The sequence below is a fragment of the Hyla sarda genome, chromosome 2 (genome assembly GCF_029499605.1).
Source record: "Hyla sarda isolate aHylSar1 chromosome 2, aHylSar1.hap1, whole genome shotgun sequence".
Lineage (NCBI taxonomy): Eukaryota > Metazoa > Chordata > Amphibia > Anura > Hylidae > Hyla > Hyla sarda.
In genome coordinates, this window is record NC_079190.1 from 233,401,262 (window position 1) to 233,420,213 (window position 18,952).

The 18,952-nt window shown below is 43.4% G+C and overlaps 1 protein-coding gene and 1 pseudogene across 1 annotated transcript in view; both read right to left on the minus strand.

Annotated features, from left to right (window-relative positions):
- Nucleotides 1–13,287, minus strand: part of MFSD2A (MFSD2 lysolipid transporter A, lysophospholipid) — a 99,371-nt gene extending 86,084 nt beyond the window's left edge. Inside the window, exon 1 of the mRNA XM_056556623.1 lies at nucleotides 12,488–13,287. The gene's annotated coding sequence lies outside the window, so the exon portion shown is untranslated. The remainder of the gene's footprint in view (nucleotides 1–12,487) is intronic.
- Nucleotides 13,288–18,508: 5,221 nt separating this feature from the next.
- LOC130359902 (U2 spliceosomal RNA) lies at nucleotides 18,509–18,612 on the minus strand (annotated as a pseudogene).
- Between the last annotated feature and the right edge of the window lie 340 nt (nucleotides 18,613–18,952).

Below are 18,952 nucleotides of genomic sequence, written 5' to 3' on the forward strand. Positions count from 1 at the left end.
GGCCATTTTGAAGCGATATCACATTTATACATTTTCATTTTTATTGTCTTAGTATTTTTGAACATTGGAATTCATTGGCACCATTTTTGGGTCTGTATAATTTTTTGCTCACATTTTTTATAAAAATTTTTGCGGAGCATAAATGAAAACAAAAATTCTACCATTGTCTTCTATTTTTTTTTGTTTGCAAGTTCAATAAATGCATAACTTTATACTCAAAGGGGAACTCCGCCCCTAGCATCTTATCCCCTATCCAAAGGATAGGGGATAAGATGTCAGATCATAGGGATCCCGCCGCTGGGAACCCCCGGGATCTCCGCTGCGGCACCCCACTATCATTACTGCACAGAGCAAACTCGCTTTGTGCGTAATGACCGGCGATACAGGGGCTGGAGCATCGTGACGTGACAGCTCCGCCCTCTCGTGACGTCACGGCCCACCCTGTTAATGCAAGTCTATGGGAGGGGGCGTGATGGCTGCCACGCCCCCTCCCATAGACTTGTATGGAGGGGGCAGGTCATGACGTCACAAGGGGGGGCGGAGCCGTGACGTCACGATGCTCCGGCCCCTGTATCGCCGGTCATTACGCACAGAGCGAATTTGCTCTGTACAGTAATGATAGCGGGGTGCTGCAGCTGAGATCCCAGGGATCCCCAGCGGCAGGACCCGGGCGATCTGACATCTTATCCCCTATCCTTTGAATAGGGGATAAGATGCTAGGGGCGGAGTACCCCTTTAACCCCTTAACGACGCAGGACGTAAATGTACGTCCTGGTGAGCTGGTACTTAACGCACCAGGACGTACATTCATGTCCTGTACATAACCGCGAGCATCGGAGCGATGCTTGGGTCATGTGCGACAGGTCCCGGCTGCTGATAGCAGCCAGGGACCCGCCGGTAATGGCCGACATCCGCAATCGCGCGGATGTCCGCCATTAACCCCTCAGATGCCGTGATCAATACAGACCACAGCATCTGCAGCATCGCGGTCACTAAAATGGATGATCAGATCACCTTCAGAGCTGCCGTGGCGATCCGATCATCCAGAACGGCAGACGGAGATCCCCTCACCTGCCTCCGCTGCCTTCCACGGGTCTTCTGCTCTGGTTTGAGATCGAGCAGACCAGAGCAGAAGATGACCGATAACACTGATCAGTTCTATGTCCTATGCATAGCACTGAATAGTATTAGCAATCGATTGATTGCTATAAATAGACCCCTATGGGGACTATTAAAGTGTAAAAATAGAAGTAAAAAAATTTGAAAAACCCCTCCCCTAATAAAAATTTAAATTGTCCCATTTTCCCTATTTCACCCCCAAAAAGTATAATATTTTTTTTTAATATACATATTTGGTATCACCACGTGCGTAAATATCCGAACTATTAAAATATAATGTTAATGATACCGTACGTTGAACGGCGATAACCTAGAAAAAAAGGGCCAAATTTTTTATAACATTTTATTCCCCCCAAAAATGTATAAAAAATGTATTCAAAGTAAAATAAGCAAATATGGTATCAATAAAAAGTACAGATCATGGCGCAAAAAATTAGCCCTCATACCGCCGCTTATACGGAAAAATGAAAAAGTTATAGGTCTTCAAAATAGGGGGATTTTAAACATACTAATTTGGTTAAAAAGTTTGCGATTTTTTTTAAGCGCAACAGTAATAGAAAAGTATGTTATCATGGGTATCATTTTAATCATATTGACCCAAAGAAAAAAGAACACATGTCATTTTTATGGTAAATTGTACGGGGTGAAAACCAAATCTTCCAAAATTTGCAAAATTGCGGTTTTCTTTTTAATTTCCCCACACAAATAGTATTTTTTGTTTGCACCATACATTTTATGGTAAAGTGAGTGATGGCATTACAACCGACAACTGGTCGCGCAAAAAACAAGCCCTCATACTAGTCTGTGGATGAAAATATGAAATAGTTATGATTTTTTTGAAGGCGAGGAGGATGTAAGAAGCCGGCCAGAGCTCCTTACATGACAGTGGGCTCAGCCTATCACCGACCGGGGCGGGACATCGCTACGGCCAGTGATACGCCGACGGCTCTGCGGCATCCCCAGGAAGTGGAATGACGTCAGCACTGCCGGACCATGAGGCCTGTGCCGGACCAACGGGGGCTCGTAGGAAGGTATGTATGAGTTTATTTCGTTTTTTTTTGAGGCCCGGGCATAGGCATATATAAATGTGTACCACTACAGTTGTCCTTTAAGGCACAAATGGGCTGAGTCCTTAACCCCAACAGGACCCATGACGTAACGATACGTCCCGACACCCTGGGTCTTAAGGACCAGGGACGTACATTTACGTCATGGGCAGTTCTGGTCCCCGCCGTGTGCCGGGCGGGGATCGGAGCGGGATGCCTGCTGAAATCATTCAGCAGGCATCCCGTGCAAATGCCCAGGTCAGCACTGAATTCACACTTGCGATTTGCGCGGTTCCGGGTCATTACGGGTCTATAGTGACCTGGTGAACCGGAATGTAAGGGGGATTGCGGGTGTCTAAGACACCCAGGATCCCCCTGAAGCGATAGGAGTGAGGTGGCAGGGTTGCCACCCCTCCTATCCCTGCTATTGGTGGTCTAGACGCGACCACCAATAGCAGATCGGGGGTGGGGGGGGGTTTACTTTCGTTTTCCCCATCCTGCCCTCCCACAATAGGCGGGGCAGGACGGGGAAACGACGGGGACCGGCGCCGAAGATCCACTTACCGATCCGGGCGGGCGACGGAGGCTGCGGGCGACGGAGATCGGCGGGCGGCGATGACGTGCGGCTGGATCCGACGGAAGCCGGTGAGTTGCCTAGCAACATCTGGAGGGTACAGTTTGAGACCATTATACAGTGGTCTCTAACTGTAGCCCTCCAGATGTTGCGAAACTACAACTCCCAGCATGCCCAGACAGCTGTTTGGGCATGCTGGAATATGTAGCTTTTCAACAGCTGGAGGGCTACAGTTCGAGACCACTATATAGTGGTCCCTAAACTGTAGCCCTCCAGATCTTGCAAAACTACAACCCCTAGCATGCCCAAACAACTGATTGCTGTCAGGGCATGCTGGGAATTGTAGTTTTGCAACAGCTGGAGGACCACAGTTTGGAGATCACTTTGCAGTGTTCTGTAAAACTGTAGCCCTCCAGGTGTTGCAAAACTGCAAATCCCAGCATGCCCTAACAGCAATCAGCTGTCTCGGCATGCTGGGAGTTGTAGTTGCGTACCTCCAGCTATTGCATAACTACATCTCCCAGCATGCCCTTCGGCGATCAGTACATGCTGGGAGTTGTAGTTTTGCAACAGCTGGAGGCACACTGGTTAGAAAATACTGAGTTAGGTAACAGAACCTAACTAAAGGTTTTCCAACCAGTGTGTCTCCAGCTGTTGCAAAAGTACAACTTCTAGCATGCACGGTTTGTCAGTACATGCTGGGAGTTGTAGTTTTGAAACAGCTGGAGGTTTGCCCCCCCCCCCATGTGAACGTACAGGGTACATTCACACAGGCAGGCTTACAGTAAGTTTCCTGCTTCAAGTTTGGGCTGCGGCAAATTTTTCGCCGCAGCTCAAACTCCTAGCGAGAAACTCACCGTAACACGTCAGTGCGAATGTACCCTAAAAACACTACACTAACACATAATAAAGAGTAAAACACAACATATACACCCCTTACACTGTCCCCACCCAATAAAAATGAAAACCGTATTGTATGGCAGTGTTTCCAAAACGGAGCCTCCAGCTGTTGCAAAACAACAACTCCCAGCATTTCCGGACAGCCACTGACTGTCCAGGCATGCTGGGAATTTAGCAACAGCTGGAGGCACCCTGTTTGGGAATCACTGGCGTAGAATACCCCTATGTCCACCCCTATGCAATCCCTAATTTAGTCCTCAAATGCGCATGGCGCTCTCTCACTTCGAAGCCCTGTCGTATTTAAAGGAAACAGTTTAGGGCCACATATGGGGTATCTCCGTGCTCGGGAGAAATTGCACTACAAATTTTGGGGGGCTTTTTCTCCTTTTACCCCTTATGAAAAGGAAAAGTTGGGGCTACACCAGCTTGTTAGTGTAAAAAAATAAAAAAATGTTACACTAACATGCTGGTGTTGCCCTTTACTTTTTATTTTCACAAGCGTTAAAAGGAAAAAAAGACAACCAAAATTTGTAACGCAATTTTCTCCTGAGTAGAGAAATACCCCATATGTGGGCGTAAAATGCTCTGCAGGCGCACAACAAGGCTCAGGAGTGAGAGCGCACTATGTACATTTGAGGCCTAAACTGGTGCTTTGCACAGGGGTGGCTGATTTTACAGCGGTTCTGACATAAACGCAAAAAAATTAATACCCACATGTGATCCCATTTTGGAAACAACACCCCTCACGTAATGTAATAAGGGGTACAGTGAGCATTTACGCCCCACAGGTGTCTGACAGATTTTTGGAACAGTGGTCCGTGTAAATGAAAAATTTTATTTTTCATTTGCACAGCCCACTGTTCAAAAGATCTGTCAATCGCCAGTGGGGTGTAAATACTCACTGCACCCCTTATTAAATTCTGTGAGGGGTGTAGTTTCCAAAATAGGGTCACATGTGGGGGGTCCACTGTTCTGGCACCACGGGGGGCTTTGTAAACGCACATGGCCCCTGACTTCCATTCCAAACAATTTTTTTCCCAAAAGCTCAATGGCGCTCCTTCTCTTCTGAGCATTGTAGTGCGCCAGCAGAGCGCTTGACGTCCACACATGGGGTATTTACATACTCAGAAGAGATAGGGTTACAAATTTTGGGGGGTCTTTTCTGTTATTAACCCTTGCAAAAATGTGAAATTTGGGGGGAAACACACATTTTTTTTTTTTTACATATGCAAAAGTATTAAGGCTCGCTTTATTCCTTGTTACGTTCCTCAAGGCGTCTAGTTTCCAAAATGGTATGCCATGTGTTTTTTTTTTTGCTGTTCTGGCACCATAGGGACTTCCTAAATGCAACATGCCCCCCAGGCAAAATTTGCTCTCAAAAAGCCAAATATGACTCCTCCTCTTCTGAGCATTGTAGTTAGCCCGTAGTGCACTTCAGGTCAACTTATGGGGTACCTCCATACTCAGAAGAGATGGGGTTACAAATTTTGTGGGGGTCTTTTCTGCTATTAACCCTTGCAAAAATGTAAAATTTGGGGGGAAACACACATTTTAGTGAAAAATTTTTTTTTTTTTTTACATATGCAAAAGCATATGTAAAACACCCGTGGGGTATTAAGGCTCACTTAATTCCTTGTTACATTCCTCAAGGGGTCTAGTTTCCAAAATGGTATGGCATGTGTTTTTTTTTGCTGTTCTGGCACCATAGGGGCTTCCTAAATGCAACATGCCCCCCAAAAACCATTTCAGAAAAACGTACTCTCCAAAATCCCCTTGTCGCTCCTTCGGTTCTGAGCCCTCTACTGCGCCCGCCGAACACTTTACATAGACATATGAGTTATGTGCTTACTCGAGAGAAATTGGGCTACAAATATAAGTATACATTTTCTCCTTTTACCCCTTGTAAAAATTCAAAAATTGGGTCTACAAGAACATGCGAGTGTAAAAAATGAAGATTGTGAATTTTCTCCTTCACTTTGCTGCTATTCCTGTGAAACACGTAAAGGGTTAAAACGCTGACTGAATGTCATTTTGAATACTTTGGGGGTGCAGTTTTTATAATGGGGTCATTTTTGGGGTATTTCTAATATGAAGACCCTTCAAATCCACTTCAAACCTGAACCGGTCCCTGAAAAATAGTGAGTTTGAAAATGTTGTGAAAAATTGGAAAACTGCTGCTGAACTTTGAAGCCCTCTGGTGTCTTCCAAAAGTAAAAACTCGTCAATTTTATGATGCAAACATAAAGTAGACATATTGTATATGTGAATAAATTTTTTTTTTATTTTGAATATTCATTTTCCTTACAAGCAGAGAGCTTCAAAGTTAGAAAAATTCAAAATTTTCAAATTTTTCATCAAATTTGGGGATTTTTCACCAAGAAAGGATGCAAGTTACCATAAAATTTTACCACTCTGTTAAAGTAGAATATGTCATGAAAAAACAGTATTGGAATCAGAATGATAACTAAAAGCATTCCAGAGTTATTAATGTTTAAAGTGACAGTGGTCAGAAGTGCAAAAAAACGCTCTGGTCCTAAGGTGTAAAATGGCCTGGTCCTTAAGGGGGTTAAGGTTGTTAAAGGGGTATTACAGGAAAAAAACTTTTTTTTTATATATCAACTGGCTACAGAAAGTTAATCAGATTTGTAAATTACTTCTATTAAAAATTCTTAATCCTTCCAGTAGTTATCAGCTGCTGAAGTTGAGTTGTTCTTTTCTGTCTGACAACTCTGCTTGTCTCAGGAACTGTCCAGAGTAGGAGCAAATCCCCATAGCAACCTCTATTGCTTCGGATAGTTTGTAAGACAAGCAGAGGTGTCAGCAGAGAGCACTGTTGTCAGAAAGAAGAGAAAAACTCAACTTCAGCAGCTGATAACTACTGGAAGGATTAAGATTTTTTAATAGAAGTAATTTACAAATCTGTTTAACTTTCTGGAGCTAGTTGATATAAAGAAAAGTTTTTTCCTGGAATACCCATTTAAGGATGTATAGATACCAATAATGTTTTTTTTTTTTTTATTATTTATATTTTGTACGTAATAAACTGGATATACTCTTGCATTTAAACACTTTAGCAACATTTTTAATGAAAACAAACTTTTTTTTAGTTTCACTATAAATAACTGCAATTCTTCTGTACTGCATTGTATTATGTCTGTCATTTTAATGCTGACAGGTATGTTATTAACCTCCTCCTGTGGTGATCTAATATGGTAGACATTAGTGGCCATTGATAGGCGATTGCAAAGTTGGAATCAGTGATGAACCTACCATAGAGGCGCAAAATGTGGCTGCTACAGGTTCCAACACACAAGGGGGCCTATTCAGGGACCAAATGTATCCGCCCGACCAATCCAATGGGCCCCCAGGGGAAAGGGGGACCCTCTGGGGATTTGGAACAGATTTTTAACTGTGTGTGCGTCTTTACTATATGGGACAACATGGGGGCAATATAGGGGCTTACTACTATATGGGATAGTGTGGAGATCTTACTACAAGGGGGCTGTATGGGTGACTAATATAGTATGGGTACTACTACTAAATGGGGGCAGTATGGGGGCCCAATACTATATGGGGACAGTATGAGGGTCTATACTATATAGGGACATTATGGGGAGACCACTCAGGGTATTTGGGACAGATTTTTAACTGTGTGGAGGCCTAACTATATAGGGCATTAGGGGGTCCAATACTATATGGGGTCATATTTCGGCCTACTACTATAAGGGGCAGTAAAGGGGCCTACTACTATATGGGAACAGTATGAGGATCTAATGGTATATAGGGACATTATGGGGGCCTACTACTATAAAGGGCAGTATTGGGGCCTACTACTATATAGGGCAATATTGGGGCATACTACTTTATGGGGGCAGTATGGAGCCAAATAGTATATGGTGGCAGTATGAGGGCCTAACTAATATATAGGGGCAGTGTACGAGGCCTAACTACTATTTATAGGCAGTGTGGGTGTCTAACTACTTACTATATGGGGGCATAAAGTGGGCACTATTAGGTTGGCAAAACACATGGGAAGTTTGTAAAGAGGTAAGGATTGTGCTGGAGAAAGGGGCCTAAAAAATTTTTTCCAGCAAGTCTTGGCCGAGAAAAGTCTTTACGGTGGTGTGGGCCTGATCAGAGAAGAGGCCTCCTGTAAATCACTGGATGTATCTGTAGTGTAATCACTTATAAGGTCTGCAGAGTGCTAGTGTATAGCTGGTATATACCACTATATGATCACTATATATGGGAATATTGTTTTTTGTGTAGCAGATTTTATTTAAATGAAGAAAGTAAACTCCAGCTCGGCTCAGGAAAATGTGGCTTTATTCACATCAACGAGGCAACAGGTACAGAGAGGAAGTGACGCGTTTCGGCCAGGTGCTGGCCTTAATCGTACCTGGCCGAAATGCGTCACTTCCTCTCTGTACCTGTTGCCTCGTTGATGTGAATAAAGCCACATTTTCCTGAGCCGAGCTGGAGTTTACTTTCTTCATTTCCATTGTTCTGGGTGAGGTCCACACCTTCTCCTTGCTCGGGGTCCAGACCAGGGATAGAGCCGGAATATCTCTACTTTGTCAGATTTTATTTAGTAACAATATAGTGGTATTAGTCAGCCATTAGGCAGTGGTAATAGTAGTGGTGGTCACGGTGTGGCTATATGATTTCTTCCTTCCTGGTAACACACAAGAGCAGCAGCCACCACTCTATTCATTGCCTGTGGGCCTTTCAAACATAGCTTAGTTTAGAAGTCCCATACAGAATGAATGGAGCAGTGGCCAAGCATGCAAAATCTACCCTGCCGCTCTATTAAATCAGGGGACAGAGACCTTACTAAAAGTGGGGGTTCCAACAATCAGATCTCCACTGAACAGCTTGTTCCCTGATTTCCTAAGTAATAACTGTTAATTTTGGGGTAACTCCTTTAATGCGAGAAAATTATTTGACAGCTCCAACAAAAATGCCTAGTATAGTGTACTGCTTTATTTTAAATGTACTAGAGAGGATTCTTTCCTGTTCCCTTTATTTACAAAGGTAACTTGTTATTTTACAATCATATTCTTCATGGATTTACAGTTGTTATCTATTCGGGTTATTTATGTTTATATACTGACACGTGTATGTTCTATTGCCCTTTTAGACACATCATCTCATTACTCCAAAGGTTGTATTTGCTTATGAGGTAGTCTGTTACTGGCATATCACAGAACTAAAGTGAGGTGACACAGATGCACAGATCAAGGTCACTATCAATGCCGTATGGATATGTTTCTGCTTCCAATCTCACTAAAATACCACTTGCTTATTGCACAGATAAAAAAATAAACTTTCCGATGTCCGATTATTATGTTAATAGAAGCATAACCACAAGATATTTAAATGGTCATTGACAGATAATTTTTTTTTTTTAATATGTTCTACATCTTGTAAAACATTAATGTGGTGGCCCAGTGGTCAAGTCAGTCCCTGTCATCTGTCAAGTCAGCGTGGTCTGCATTCAATTGTCCAGTCCTACTACAAGTCCCAGCAAGCCCTTAAGGTCTCTTCATCACTGGTCACCTCCTTGAGCCCTGGTTGAACTGTATAGACTTTACCAACTGTCTACCCTCAGTAAAGCTACCGTTGTCTGTAACTTGGCGTCGGAGGTTTATTGGCCCCATGCATAGCCCAGGATCCAGTGGTATACCTTTGGGTGGTTATAGGCTAAACCACACCCTGGTGTCACGGATACAAGGGGTTAATGCCATCTACCCGTAGCGTAACAACATATGCTCTGCACCACACACCCTGCCATACCATATTAACCTGTCTAATATACTTCATAAGAAATGTTATTTCCTTTTTACAGACATCATGGCATATAAAATCATGGCATTATCCAAACTGAAGCACAGGCATGGACAATGTCCGGTAAGAGAGGGTGGGCTAGCACTTCTCTGTGTCTGATACGACAGGAGATAGCACAGAGGAGTACTATCGGAAGGAGAGAGCACAGAGTGCTATCAGACAGAAGAGAGCACAGAGGAGTGCTATCAGACAGGAGAGAGCACAGAGGAATACTATCAGACAGGAGAAAGCACAGAAAGCACAGAGGAGTGATATCAGACAGGAGAGAGCACAGAGGAGTACTATCAGACCGGAGAGAGCACAGAGGTGTACTATCAGACAGGAGAGAGCACAGAGGAGTGCTATCAGACAGGAGAGAGCACAGATGAGTACTATCAGACAGGTGAAAGCACAGAAGAGTGCTATCAGACAGGAGAGAGTACAACGGAGTGCTATCAGCCAGGAGAGAGCACAGAGGAGTACTATCATACAGAAGAGAGCAAAGAGGAGTTCTATCAGACAGGAAAGAGCACAGAGGAGTACTATCGGAAGGAGAGAGCACAGAGGAGTGCTATCAGACAGAAGAGAGCACAGAGGAGTGCTATCAGACAGGAGAGAGCACAGAGGAATACTATCAGACAGGAGAAAGCACAGAAAGCACAGAGGAGTGATATCAGACAGGAGAGAGCACAGAGGAGTACTATCAGACCGGAGAGAGCACAGAGGTGTACTATCAGACAGGAGAGAGCACAGAGGAGTGCTATCAGACAGGAGAGAGTACAAAGGAGTGCTATCAGCCAGGAGAGAGCACAGAGGAGTACTATCATACAGAAGAGAGCAAAGAGGAGTTCTATCAGACAGGAAAGAGCACAGAGGAGTACTATCGGAAGGAGAGAGCACAGAGGAGTTCTATCAGACAGGAAAGAGCACAGAGGAGTACTATCGGAAGGAGAGAGCGCAGAGGAGTGCTATCAGACAGAAGAGAGCACAGAGGAGTGCTATCAGACAGGAGAGAGCACAGAGGAGTACTATCAGACCGGAGAGAGCACAGAGGTGTACTATCAGACAGGAGAGAGCACAGAGGAGTGCTATCAGACAGGAGAGAGCACAGATGAGTACTATCAGACAGGTGAAAGCACAGAAGAGTGCTATCAGACAGGAGAGAGTACAACGGAGTGCTATCAGCCAGGAGAGAGCACAGAGGAGTACTATCATACAGAAGAGAGCAAAGAGGAGTTCTATCAGACAGGAAAGAGCACAGAGGAGTACTATCGGAAGGAGAGAGCACAGAGGAGTGCTATCAGACAGAAGAGAGCACAGAGGAGTGCTATCAGACAGGAGAGAGCACAGAGGAATACTATCAGACAGGAGAAAGCACAGAAAGCACAGAGGAGTGATATCAGACAGGAGAGAGCACAGAGGAGTACTATCAGACCGGAGAGAGCACAGAGGTGTACTATCAGACAGGAGAGAGCACAGAGGAGTGCTATCAGACAGGAGAGAGTACAAAGGAGTGCTATCAGCCAGGAGAGAGCACAGAGGAGTACTATCATACAGAAGAGAGCAAAGAGGAGTTCTATCAGACAGGAAAGAGCACAGAGGAGTACTATCGGAAGGAGAGAGCACAGAGGAGTTCTATCAGACAGGAAAGAGCACAGAGGAGTACTATCGGAAGGAGAGAGCGCAGAGGAGTGCTATCAGACAGAAGAGAGCACAGAGGAGTGCTATCAGACAGGAGAGAGCACAGAGGAGTACTATCAGACAGGAGAAAGCACAGAGAGTACAGAGGAGTGATATCAGACAGGAGAGAGCACAGAGGAGTACTATCAGACCGGAGAGAGCACAGAGGTGTACTATCAGACAGGAGAGAGCACAGAGGAGTGCTATCAGACAGGAGAGAGCACAGATGAGTACTATCAGACAGGTGAAAGCACAGAAGAGTGCTATCAGACAGGAGAGAGTACAAAGGAGTGCTATCAGCCAGGAGAGAGCACAGAGGAGTACTATCATACAGAAGAGAGCACAGAGGAGTCCTATCAGACAGGAGAGAGCATAGAGGAGTGCTATCAGACAGGAGAGAGCACAGAGGAGTCCTATCAGACAGGAGAGAGCATAGAGGAGTGCTATCAGACAGGAGAGAGCACAGAGGAGTCCTATCAGACAGGAGAGAGCACAGAGGAGTGCTATCAGACAGGAGAGAGTACAAAGGAGTGCTATCAGACAGGAGAGAGCACAGAGGAGTGCTATCAGACAGGAGAGAGCACAGAGGAGTGCTATAAGACAGGAGAGAGCACAGAGGAGTACTATCAGACAGGAGAGCGCACAGAGGAGTACTATCAGACAGGAGAGAGCACAAAGGAGTACTATCAAACAGGAGAGAGCACAGAGGAGTACTATCAGACAGGAGAGAGCACAGAGGAGTGCTATCAGACAGGAGAGAGCACAGAGGGATGCTAGCTGGGACAAAGCTTTGTCCATGCCTGTGCTTTCAGCTTGGACAAAGCCATCATTTTATAAGCCATGATTTCTATAAAAATGAGAAAAAAATTATTATAAAGTATATTAGGAAGGTTAATGTTTTGCCAAGATAATATGTTTTTAAATCTGACAGTGCTCATTTAACTTTGCAATATGTACTTATTGTCAGTATACTAATTTGTGGGTGCTTTCACTTTGTTCTGGGAGTCAAGTATTTGTTTCAATGCATTAGTTTTGTTGTTTTACTTATCTCAGGGACTTTGGATTTAGCTTGTCTCAGGGGCTTGGCTTGAGCTTGGGTTCAAACCTGCTCCCTGAGACATGTCACCACTTCCTATCTGTCCCTCCTATCCATACATTCTGTGTTCTGTACTCTGTAATGACTTGACTGATGTATGAACTTCAAGAGAAGCTCAAGACCTCAAATATGGCAAATAGAATAATGTCCTAGATCTATATTATACTTATTAAACAAGAAAGGCATCTATTTAATTAATTGAACTTGGTAGCAATGTGTGTCAGATAGTTCCATAGTCTTACTGACCTTATAGTAAAGAATCCCGGTCTGTGATGATGGGAAATCTTCTTCTTTACGATCTTTCCTCTAGACATATAGGCTGCCCTAATTCGATGGTTAGAGGTGTAGGTGTAGAAATATTTCTGTAATGTCCACTAATATATTTGTATATTCTGTTCAGATCTCTCTCTAAGACGTTTGTTGTAAACCAAATAACCTCAAGTTTGATCATTTGTCTTGCTTATGATATTCGCTAATTCCTTGGTTGCCCTTTTCTGCATCTAATCAAGTCCAGCTGTATGCACAATGGAGGGATTCATCAATTTTCCTTATAGTGAGATTATCTTTTTTGCCCATAGCTAAACTTTAATTTTATCAGAGCAATATGAGTCATGGGGCAACAACGATAATCTTACTAAAAGATAGCGTGATACATTTTCCCTAATGTCCTTGTAAGAAGGGCAAAACTAGAACTGTACAAGAACTCACATTTTGCTTATGGGCACCCTCCTTAAAAGACTGCCAAGTTTATGACAAATATTGTACCTACTGTGCAGTTTAGGAATATGGTGATGTGTGCCATATGGGAAGCATGGAAAGCTGTATGTTATACAGTGATTGGTATGGACAGGTTCTCATGCCCACATAAAATAGGTGTCTTTCCTACCTGCCTAGTGTTGTATATTGCTATGAGAAGAGTACAGAGAAGAGTGCTGTGAAGGAGGTTCCTGGCCTGTATGAAGTGCTACCAGTGTTCCAGTAGAGATTTCCATAGACCTTCTGGGTGTAGCAGAGACCTTAATTGCAAGTGAGTCTGTGGCTGAGGAACCCTGGTGATGGGAACATACAATGCCCAGCAATAGCCAGAGTGACATCTAGGCCAGAGGAGGGGACTAACCGTAACATTGTGATTATTGCTGGTACATAGCTGAACAGCAGATTGTTGCACTCTGAAGGTCGGGGGCCTGTAGACATGTAACATTGTAGTGAGTCATCGAAGACATCCGTGGTGACAAGAGATGTGGCAGTAGAGTATGATCCTAGTACAGAGGATAGAGACTGAATTAGTAAGTTATTGTTGCAACAGTTATTGTTGCTCAGGCAGCAGCTGTTCATGAGAACTGTGCATCTGTGTATAAGTTGATGTGACCACCAAGCTTAAAGGGGTCACAGGTCCTCATGTAATCCTGCTATGACCTAGAGAAAAACATATATAGCCCTGTAGAAAACTATCCACATGCCCAAGTACCTGCAAAGAAAGCAGTCCGCTTTGCGGTACTTACGGTTCCTCGCCCGGTCAGGATCTCACAGATGGAGTACTAAACCAGCAGTGGCAGGGAGCCATGCAATGGTGCATCATGCTCCTTGCTCTGCCCGAATGAGGCATCACAGTCAGGGCATGGTTGATGACGTACGACCAGGCAAACGGATATGATGTCACACGCCGGGATATCCGGCACGGAAGCGCAGAGAAGATGGCAGCATTGCACGATGCTGCCGGCATCAGTGCACCTACACTATCTTTGATAAATGTCTCCCATAGTTTTGCAGACTCCCACATGAAATATTGTGTACAGTTTTAGGAATCAATGAAAGTATGTGTGGAGATGTTATAGTAACTCCTGTGGTCTAATAGTGCAGGAGATCACACCACAATAATATAACTTCAAAAGGTATAGTGGCATTATTGTTATATTGTAGTCAGGGTCACTGGGCTGCAGCACCTCTATCACAGTGGGAGATTGAAGTCCTGAGTGTATGGGTCTGGCGGAAGAAGCGCACACCGCGCAAAACTGCCGGCAGTCGCCTCTGAGCACCTTGCATCAGGTCTGGAACCGATGATGTCCGTGTGAGCAGTTGAAGCGGAGTCGGACGATTGAAGCCTAGTGGTGAGTGTGGGTAACAGTGTCTCTTCTATACTATTTGTATTTAGTGACTTAGTTCTTTCTGGTTCCCAGCACTGCCAGACCCGCACACTTCAGTCTCCCACTGTGATAGAGGTACCGCAGCCCAGTCACCATGACTACAATATAACAATAGTGCCACTATATATTTGAAGTTATATTATTGTGGTGTGATGTCCTGCACTATTAAACCCCAGGAGTTACTATAACATCTCCATTGATCCCTAAACTGTACAAAATATTTCATGTGGGAGTCTGCAAAACTATGGGGGACATTTATCAAAGATAGTGTAGGTGCACTGATGTTATACACAGGTTTTAAATGGTAGTTGGAGTGTCCATGCACCAAATGAATTAAATGGTGAAGGACATATGATAAATACGGTGCTAGTACAGTGATCCCTCAAGTTACAATATTAATTGGTTCCAGGACGACCACTGTATGTTGAAACCATTGTATATTGAGACCATAACTCTATGGAAACCTGGTAATTGGTTCTGAAGCCCCAAAATGTCATCCAAAAATAGGAAAAAGTGAGGATTAAAGAAAAATAAGTACAGGGTGGGCCATTTGTATGGATACACCTTAATACAATGGGAATGGTTGGTGATATTAACTTCCTGTTTGTGGCACATTAGTATATGTGAGGGGGGAAAATTTTCAAAATGGGTGGTGACCATGGCGGCCATTTTGAAGTCGGTTATTTTGAATCCAACTTTTTTCAATAGGAAGAAAGTCATGTGTCAAATTTCACAAGAAAAACAATGATGTGCTTGGTTTTAGCATAACTTAACTAACATAACATAACTATTCTTTCATGAGTTATTAACAAGTTTCTGACCACTTATAAAATGTGTTCAATGTGCTGCCCATTGTGTTGGATTGTCAATGCAACCCTCTTCTCCCACTCTTCACACACTGATAGCAACACCGCAGGAGAAATGTTAGGACAGGCTTCCAGTATCCGTATACACTGCTATATACTACTATATACACTGCAGGAGAAATGCTAGCACAGGCTTCCAGTATCCGTAGTTTCAGGTGCTGCACATCTCGTATCTTCACAGTATAGACAATTGCCTTCAGATGACCCCAAAGATAAAAGCATAAGGGGGTCAGATCGGGAGACCTTGGGGGCCATTCAACTGTCTCACAACGACCAATCCACTTTCCAGGAAACTGTTCATCTAGGAATGCTCGGACCTGCCACCCATAATGTGGTGGTGCACCATCTTGGTGGAAAAACTCAGGGAACGTGCCAGCTTCAGTGCATAAAGAGGGAAACACATCAAGTGGATTGGTCGTTGTTGGCCAGTTGAATGGCCCCCAAGGTCTCCCGATCTGACCCCCTTAGACTTTTATCTTTGGGGTCATCTGAAGGCAATTGTGTATGCTGTGAAAATACGAGATGTGCAGTACCTGAAACTATGGATTATAAGTGGTCAGAAACTTGTAAATAACTCATGAAATAATAAAGTTACGTTAAAACCAAGCACATCATTGTTTTTCTTGTGAAATTCCCAATAAGTTTGATGTGTCACAGGACTCTCTTCCTATTGAAAAAACAAAAGTTGGATTCAAAATGGCCGACTTCAAAATGGCCGCCATGGTCACCACCCATCTTGAAAAGTTTCCCCCCTCACATATACTAATGTGCCACAAACAGGAAGTTAATATCACCAAATATTCCCATTTTATTAAGGTGTATCCATATAAATTGCCCACCCTATATACCTCAAAGGTATAGCTATTATTACAAGTCAAAACATGGCGGCACAAATATAACAGAGATTTCATGATAATTGTCAAGTAATAGCTCCTGAATATTTAGTAATGAAGAATAACATCTTGTCTCAAATTGCGGCCTTTTGGAAACCTGGTGTCCAATTATAAGATCCCAAAAATTTCACAGTCCATTAGTTTCAGTCTATGATTGCCTCCCCTAAGGGGATGTGACACTCTCTCTATCCCCTGCAATCGGATAGTAGAAGTGTCCCCTCCATGGTGTTCAGCAATATGTTTGGACACCATAGAGACATTCCTACTTGTAAAATACGGAATATCCGATAGATGTTTTCTAATACTTGTTTTTAAAGAATAAGTTGTGCACCCGACATGTTCCAGGCACGAGTCACATGTAAATAAATAAATAACATACTTAGTATTGCAGTTGATATACTGCTTTATCGGAAAAGACTCGTGACTGGTACAAGACTGAAATTGTGTTCCAGGTGATAGAATTTTGCAACAAGTGCATACATTATGGCAACACTTAAAAGGTCTCATTATGCTCCAACCATACTGGATTTGTTTGTGATTTTTCATTGTAAAATTGGAGACAGCTTCTGCCCAAATTCGGGGCATGACGTGCCACACACCTATAACCTCCAGTAAGGATTGGAGCAAAAATTGGGACAAATAAGACAATGGGCATATATTTCTTAATAATATTGCATATATATTTGTATTGTTCACTATATTGGGTGGAAAAAAACACTTCCCTATTTTCTGTGGACACATTTTCTTTTTTCACCCTAGTAGTCTTACTATTTATGGGGTGGACCATAATAGTTCTATCCCTTCTCTCTGCTATCAGCTTCCATCCTAAAATTTAATAATCTGGAACCATTCCTCCGAGCACGGATCATCTCACCCGTAGGTATATTATGAGGAGGGTGACATGATCCCACATGGAGAGTTAAATTTACTGACATTTCCCTTCTGTATGTCCTAGTTATGACAGTATGTGTTTCTCTATCTCCCTGTAGCTTTAAATCAAGAAAATAAATATCCGTGGTGTGATAACTCAATGTGAAAATTAAACCTGAAGAATTATTATTGAGGTAATCACTAAACCCCTGCATGGCCACTACATCGGACCCCCAAATAAATAGGAGGTTGTCGATGTAGCGGCCATACCAAATAATAGAGGGGATATGGGGGTTATGGGGTGCGAACAAGTTCTCCCTCTCCCACCAACATAGGTTTTGCTTTATTTTACCGCTTTTTTTTTTTATATAAAAAAAATTATAACTGTTTGTTCGAAAATGAGTATGCTTAAAATTGTCATCTTCTGATCCCATTAGATTTTTTATTTCTCCGTATTGTTCAGACCATTTTTTTTCCATCGTGATCTTTTGTTTTGATGGGACTTTTTAATTGTTTTTAACTTATTTTTTTCTGGTATATGAAGTGACCAAAATTTGGTATTTTTAAAGTTTTCAACATTGAACGTGCAGTTTAATTAATGATATATATAATTTGGACATTTACGCACGTGGCATATACTACATATAATTATGTTTATTTTTGTTTACATTATTTTATTTATAAAATGGGAAAAGGGGGATATTTCAAATTTTTATTAGGGGGACGATTATACACATTTTTTTCCTGTGCCATCTCTATTTTTTTTTTTTTTTAAAGAGCCGAGCCAAGTGCTCTTTATCACCCAAAGTGCATGAAAAAGTGCAAACGTGTCACACTAAAAACAAACGTGCACAAAGGATGCGGTCTATCGCTAAGCCCTTCTCCAACAGGAGAGAGGCCCCCCAACAAACCTACCCTTCACCTCCGGGTCAAAAGGCTCCTGCAAGGATCCAGGTTCGATGCCCCTTTCCGCTGAAGCTACTAAGGGGACGAAAATGCTCCTGGCTTCAACCTAGGCGTTAACCAAGGTATCAGCCAAGGAGCCGTGTACTGATGGCATCTTGACCGAAGCCAAGGTGCCCAGGGGTTGCAGGGAGGTGAGGAACCTAATGGCTACACACACCTCCCCTAGACCGCCAGGAGGGACACCCAGAAGGGCTACCGCATCCTGCCAATCCTGTGTACAAAGAAAAACACGAAACGTGGCACAGTGACAGTGAATGAAGTGCAGATATACTGCCCGGTCATCTGGCCAGATCTATAAAAATTTCCCCGATCCTAGCCAGAAAGCCGGGATACCAAGGGTGAGTGCCAAAGGTGAAAAGTAATGGTGCAGTGCTTTCACTCAGTGAGTTATAACACCCAGTGAGTTTCGGCACCTCAGGGTCACCACTCCTCGAGGCGAGACCCGGAGGCGAGACCCGGAGGAAACAGGTCACATTAGGACAGCCGTTGAGCTTGTTACGTGGCACCAGCCCCAGAACGCCTCGGTACACCTGATCCTCCATGCAGCATTCATCCTACATCAATGGCAGATACTAAACCACTGATAAGAACAGATACTACACTTGATCTTAGCCAAAAGGCCGAGAAGCGTCTCTATTACCCTAGTAATGACCTTTTTTTAGAATCCACTAAGGTGGTCACACATGCTCATATCAAATGAATGCAGTTAGTCTCCACTGTGCATGTAAGCAAGGGAGATTGTGGAAAAGCATGTGCAACATCACAGGGAGCACAGTATGGTCACAGTTCAGAGCATATTCAATAGGTGCCACTACCCCTGCCCAGCAACGGTTAAAAGGGAGAAATCTAGTGTATATATCTGTACAGCAAACAGCTTGCCTGACGCTATTTTATACTTCCGTCATATTCAGCCTTTAACTTTAATTATGTTTTTTTGGAGAGGAAAAACTCAATTCTGCTGTGTTTTTTTTT